Source organism: Drosophila persimilis, unplaced genomic scaffold (assembly GCF_003286085.1).
Source record: "Drosophila persimilis strain 14011-0111.01,24,50 unplaced genomic scaffold, DperRS2 tig00000431-arrow-pilon, whole genome shotgun sequence".
NCBI lineage: Eukaryota > Metazoa > Arthropoda > Insecta > Diptera > Drosophilidae > Drosophila > Drosophila persimilis.
The window spans coordinates 2,744,158-2,750,775 of NW_020825312.1; positions in this window are offsets into that span (position 1 = coordinate 2,744,158).

A 6,618-nucleotide genomic window follows, 5' to 3' on the forward strand; every position below is an offset into this window, starting at 1 on the left:
TGTATGTCAAGGGTGTTCCGTTTAATGATCTGGGTTTATGGCCAAAGACGGGAGGAGTATCTATGAATGCAGGACCCGCTGGATCGGCGAAGAGGAATATGCTACTCCTTTTTGAGCGGTATTTTTCTGTGTGCCACTGGAAAATTGTGTGCTTTGACGAAAGTTTATGTTAATGACGGAACTTTTCGTCAATTCCAAGACACATACACATAGTCGCACACACACAGACGAGTACTCGTACTCGTACTCGTATATGTGTATAATAACGTTGCTTTAATAAGTTGGCAAAAGTTGGTTCTGCGGGCTTTTGGCTTTCGCCTTTGACTAAGTATAACGCAAAGTTAAAAGGAATATAAAATTTAATTCAAGCAACGACAGCCCCATGTGTTGCCGTTAAGTGCCACCATCTCGGACTGCCATTCGCCGCCCCCCCTCATCATCATCGTCATATGGGAAACTGTTTTGCAGTTTCCCTCCCCCCCCCCCCTTCCCGCCACAGTCACACACACACACTCAAACATTCTGGAGGAAAAGTTTTGCGCAAGTCATGCGACAACTTTTCTGAATTGAAAACCTCCTCTCCGCAAATAGTTGCCATAGTTGCCGACGCTTTCCATCTGAAGCAACAAAGCAAGGAGCCCCATCCAAAAGTCAAGTGTTTAATGAAGATTTTTCCAGCAGAGCGGCTTTTAATGTGCATTGACGGGCAAATGTTTGTTAATTAAAAAAGCAAGAATGTCACTTATGTTTGATGTCTGAAACCGGCGAAGAGACAATAGCTATGCCGATTTGATGGGGCGCCAATTAATCAGTCCGGCCAAATGGCGAATAACCGATCGACAGAGACTTTAATTCATTATAAATATTGTAAGGGAACCTTCCCGAGTTGAAAGACCTCTTGCTCTCCCAATTTCGAACGTTTACTCGGGTAACCGCAACAATATCTTGCTCAACACTTGAGCAATATTACTTTTCCGTTTCATTTCAGGCTTTTCTGTTACATTATACAAGCTGTCAGCGGCATTCGTAAGCAATTTTCCCTTATTCTTCATGGCATTCGCCATTCCAATCACGTACAAACATTCCGCCCCAAAGAAAAAAGAGGCCAAAAGGCCACAGCATGGATATACATACGGTTCCGTTTTTGAAGGTTCAGTTCAAGGTTCACAGCAAAAAATTAATTTTAAAGCCAGTCAATTAGGTTTTTTTTTCGGCCAAAATGGCAATGGCATTGGGAATGGAGGCAATCAAAAGAACCCAATATCTTGGACATAATTTACATGCCAGAGAATAGAGAGAGAAACGGTTGGCAGTGCGGTGCCAATCAGGGACAAGTTTCACGGTCCGAAATTTGTCATCTTGTCAGCTGTCAGATGGGGAAAAGTCGAAAAGTCCAAAAGTCCTACCGAAAACAATGTATTTCGTTAGCTTTGATTTGTTTTCGTGGCTTGGCCGACGCTGCATAATTGATTAATTGTTTGTGATCTGGGGCATTCACGTCCTTCGTGTCCTTCGTGTCCTTCATGTCACGCATAGCATCCCCAGTAAATAAATTATAGGTACGGCCCACAATATGCCCACTGAATAATTCATAAAAGTCAAAGATGCGCTTGGGCATTAAACAGAAACAACAGAAACGCAATAGTGGGGTGAGTTCATTGCTTTATAAAGATTAAAATATTTAAAAGGGCGGGATGCCAACTTAGAGCTCAGCCGCAGACAGGCTAAGTCTAACTCAAATTTATTGACAATGAAAATAATGTCAAGCCCGTGTGCACCATATGACGATTGCGTCCTGGGGCCTGTTCCTGGAGCCGAAGCCGTTCTTTGCTCAGAGACCACTTAACTTGTCAGCGAGAGCTTTGCTTTGCATATGGGCTTGGCTTTCTTGATTTCCCAGATTTCGACAAAATAAAAAGCAATGTAATAAAATTTTTATAAACTTTTCTGCGTGCCTTCGCAGCTCTCCCTCTCCCCTCTCATCTCTCTTGCTCTTGGTCTTGCTCTGCAAGTGCAAAATACCGCTTTATCTATGAAGGATTTTCCAAAGGGAGAAAACACGAAAATAACACAAAAAGTTTCCCTACTGCCTGCTGATAAAAGGTTTACTGAGGGATGGCTTGATGGCAGCATTAAATCCCCTTGAGTCGGCTGCAGATTTTGGGCGTCTTTTCTTGTTTTATGTCGTTGCATTATTTCAAGTTTCAAGCCACAAAGTATTTAAACCATAAAATAGCCACTAAGATCTTTTATCTGTATTTTCTCCGCTGCTGCCGCTGCCTGTCAAGTTCTTAGGCATTCGACAAAGAATTTACGAGTATTATGTGTTTCGTTTCAGAAACTTTGCTCTTTATAACTTTTTGTCCGCCAATTAAACAATAACAACTTACAGAAAGTTCTACACCGAATATACATATATTTCAATGCACTTAAATAGTGTATAATTCCCTTTAAAATGTCAGCGAAAAAGGCATTAAATGGAAATGGCGATGGCGATGGCGGTGGAGGTCGCGCTAGAGATGGTGGCATCTACATATGGCCAGTAGATAATAGCAGCCGGGTTGATAGATACGAGATTCCACTGATATTTTATTTATTACCTACTCCAATATGGATGATGCGAATCGCAGCAGTTGCAGCTCGAGTTCTGTGATGAAAATTCAACATGCCATAGAAGGAAATTTGGCCAGAAAGGGCCTCGGGCCGATGCCATCATCGTTTTAAAAGTCAAACAGAAATTTCTAATGTTTCGCTCAATTGGGAAAGAGCAAGCAGGTAAAGTCCCTCATCATGTGCCACGTTTTAAGTGCACACTTTTAATTACAGAGCTCAAAAAAAAGGAAGAGAGCAAACAAAAAATTTGGTGGCCCCGTATGGAAAAATATTTATTCAAGGCAATTTTCTGGATGCTGCCTCATAAATTATTTGCTGCATTTCATTCTGCTGAGAATTAAACAGGAAATTATTCGTTCAACGGGTTGATGCTTTTCTCGTTTGAAAGCTTTCAGCGAATTTCCTCTATTATGTTGACTCTGGGAAATGAAGTGGAAAGCGTTTGCTGTCTACTTTCATGCATTTCATTTATTTAGTATATCTTATGAGTGCATTTCCCCTCCGACAACACTCCACTGCTCCACTCTGCTGTCAGTGTTTATTTTGCTATTTTTGCACGATTTATTTTCCAAACAATATGCAAAACCTTGTCTCAAGACAAAGCCGCAATATGGTTCAGTGTTTTCCGAAGAAAATTAAGACTGCGTATGGACTTGTTAGACAAAAGCAACAACTTTCAATTACAATTGCCATCGACCGGCTTTCACTCCAATCTGCCGCCAGTCTCCACAGTCGCCCGTCCACTGGAAGATCCTGAAAGATCTGAATATCGAGAGAGACATTCGAAAAAAATTAACGTAATTACTGCGTGGGGGATTGCAGCTTGGGGACATGCTTGTTCGAGCATTAGTGCAGACCGGAAACAGTATAAAAACTTTAATTGGAGTCCCCTTTCGGTCCTCCCCCAGCAGATATTTGGGCAGCCTTTGTTTACTGAATGTCGGCGCAAATTGTATCGTTTTTTCTACGACGCCTGTTACGTGGCAAAAACAGCAAAGGGATACTGGGATACTGGGGATATGCTGGGGCAATGCTGGGGCAACGCTGGGGCAATGCTGGGCCAACGCTGGGGCAATGCTGGGGGAACGGGCAGACAGTTGCACATTCAATCAACACAATGCTGGCATCTCTTTTGGCTTGTATGTTGGTTTTGGCAGTCGGACCAAGCCAAAAAAAAAACAAGCACCTCTCCGATGGCTCTCTGGGTCCCAGTACTTGTTCTCGTCCATCTGTCGGCAACACACGGGCCACTGTGGAACATGTGTCTCTCGACAGACGCTCCTCGCCTGCTTTTATAATTCCTTTGTACAATATTTGTTTGGCAATGAATTTAATTGATGGTCACGGCAGACGGAACACTAAAGGCTAGACCCAGACACAGGGCCTAGGGGCACAAAAAACGTGAAACGGGATTTCACGAGCATTGAACATGGATTGGATTGGTATTGGTGGCACTGAGGTGTTGACCCCATCATTTGTGGTTATCGATTGCCAAAGAGACGCCGATGAACAGAGTTTGATGGAGTTTGATGGAATGCAGATGCTTCACAAAAAGCATAATATTCACGGACACACCAAGCGGAAAAGTGTGCTTCAGTTTTTGTCGTTATTCCATTAAAGTTTAGAAAATCAATTGCCATTTTCTATGGAGTGATGGCCAGTAGACCAATCGACTGGAGGCTTCTTTGTTTGTAAGCCTATTAAATGGGAATTCCGGCTGTTCTTCTTAAGGCTTAAAGGAAAGGGATCTTTTGAGAAGTAATACTTTGAAGCAGCTTCATATAAGCTCCTGACTATTCAGTGGTAAAGGTAAGATAATAAAAGTATCGTTTGGTATATATTATTACCCTTTAATGATTTCGATTATTCAAAGTTAAGCATTTAGCTGTATGTAAGGAATATGTAAATGAATAGACAAGCCTCTCCGGCCCCGACTCCGCCTCCCGCCTCCCGACTCCCGGCCCCCGGCTCCGGCAGTATTTAATTCCCTCTGAATGCGCTGCTGCGGTTATGGAGTGCCAGTAAAACGGAAATTAATAAGCAAATAAATCACACTGCTGCCGCTTTTGTTTCCCTCAAAGCTTTTCGGTCGCTTCTTCCATGCGGAAGGAAGCGCTGAAAGTGTTGCACTTGATTTACGGCTTAATTTGCCCCATCTCCGCGCATCTCCGCGCATCTCCAAAACTTGTAGAAATAGAATGTAAATGTATGTTTGTAATTTGTAGACTGCAGTTCGATGGGAGCTTGAGATTTAAATCGTGTAAGAAAATTCCATTTAAATCCATTACATCGTGGGTTCATCGAGTAATACATCCTGCCAAGGCATTTTATTAAATTCCATGCCATTTTATTTAATTTCAGTCCACGCTTCCGCCACTTCCCCCACCTCTTTTGTCCGTGCGCCGGGCGGAAAAAAACAATTAAAAACAGATATATTCTTATTTAAAATAATTCATTCACTGCGAAACCCGTAATCTGCATTTACAATCTTTTCATCATTTGGGGGAAAATCTGCCATCTACCGCTGCGATTTCTGTTGTGGTCGGACACCGATTCCCCCCGACTCCGTAAGCGAGAAAACCGAAATCTCTTTCAAATTTATTATTTTATCCCTGGGCTTTTTTTTGCAATTTGTAAAAAGGAACTAACTTGTTAATCAGCGCTACCGCAAGAAGAGAACAAAGAGTCTGAGAACAAAAGTCGTGTCGTCTACAAGTCGTAAATTCGATCCGTTGCCATAAACCGTAATGGCCGAAACTGTTCCGGGACAAGATTCATTTTCCTTAACGCCTAAGCGGCTTTTGAGGAACTACTGCCTCGTGGCATTTGCCTGCAGATAAGGCCCCAGACTCTCCGCTAAGTAGCTTACAATTATTTATTTATGTTGGCTAGGTTCCCGGTTTCCTTCGGCGACCCCTAAGCCTTTTCGACAGTTGTTTTGTGGCTTAAAGGCCACAAAATAAATGCGGAAGCACTGGCGACCTCTTGCTGTTGAATCCGCAACAAAAGTTGGACAGCTCGCATAACTTGATGCTCGATGCTGTTATATCACACCTACGTCTATCCTTAAATTGCGACCTCAGTGAATATTTTCCCCTCTCTCTTGCCATTCTTGCCACTCATGTGCCCCACCACTTTTAACTGCAAATGACAAGCTAAGCAGGAGCATGAGCTCAGCTCCGCTCCGCTCCGCCTCGCTTGGCCTCGGTCTGGATCCGGCAAACTGGCAATTGCAATTATATGGCCAACTGTGTTTGGCGTTACAATCACCGCAGGGCCACTCGAAGCACCAGTCACTGCGGTTGTCCGTACTGGAAGCAGTCCCGGGTTATTCGGTTTGCTCTGCGGCCAGTGGGGGCGGGCCCCATCTTCACTCCGCTCCACTCCGCTCCCCTTGTGCTCATCTTTTTTCTGAATGACATGCATGAAGTGTTTATTGCATTTCCCATGCGCACTGCAGCTCTCAGCTTATGTCTACGACCTAGCCAACTTTTTTTGAGCAGTAATAAAATTATAAGCCCGATCATCGAGTACTCGTTCCGCCGCTCATTCAATTAAGCCACCAGAACAAACTCTAGTTTCAAGGCAAATCACCCCTCAGCCCCCTCCCCACCCATATCTGATCGATTCTGAAATCAATTGGAGCAAATTTTCAGGCTAAAGTGCGCAAGGGGAGGGAATGATTTCTGCTGATTTGGTAGAGAACCTTTCCGCTACAATGCCAGCAAGTGAAGCATATGAATAAAACATGTACATGGGAGCCCGAGTATGGATGTTGGAACGCCACTTTGGAACTGCTCGAAACTGGCGACACACTCAGTCATCCGGATGTGACGTTGAAGCGTGCCACGGCACTCCTTTTAAAATTCGACATCTTGCTAAGCCCTCAGCTACTTTTATGCATCTTTCAAATTGATATTAAATGCAAAATTATAAATGCAAACTACAACGAGTCCTTAAAAAGAATATGGTAATTGAATACAAAACTGAGCTGGTAAGTAAAAC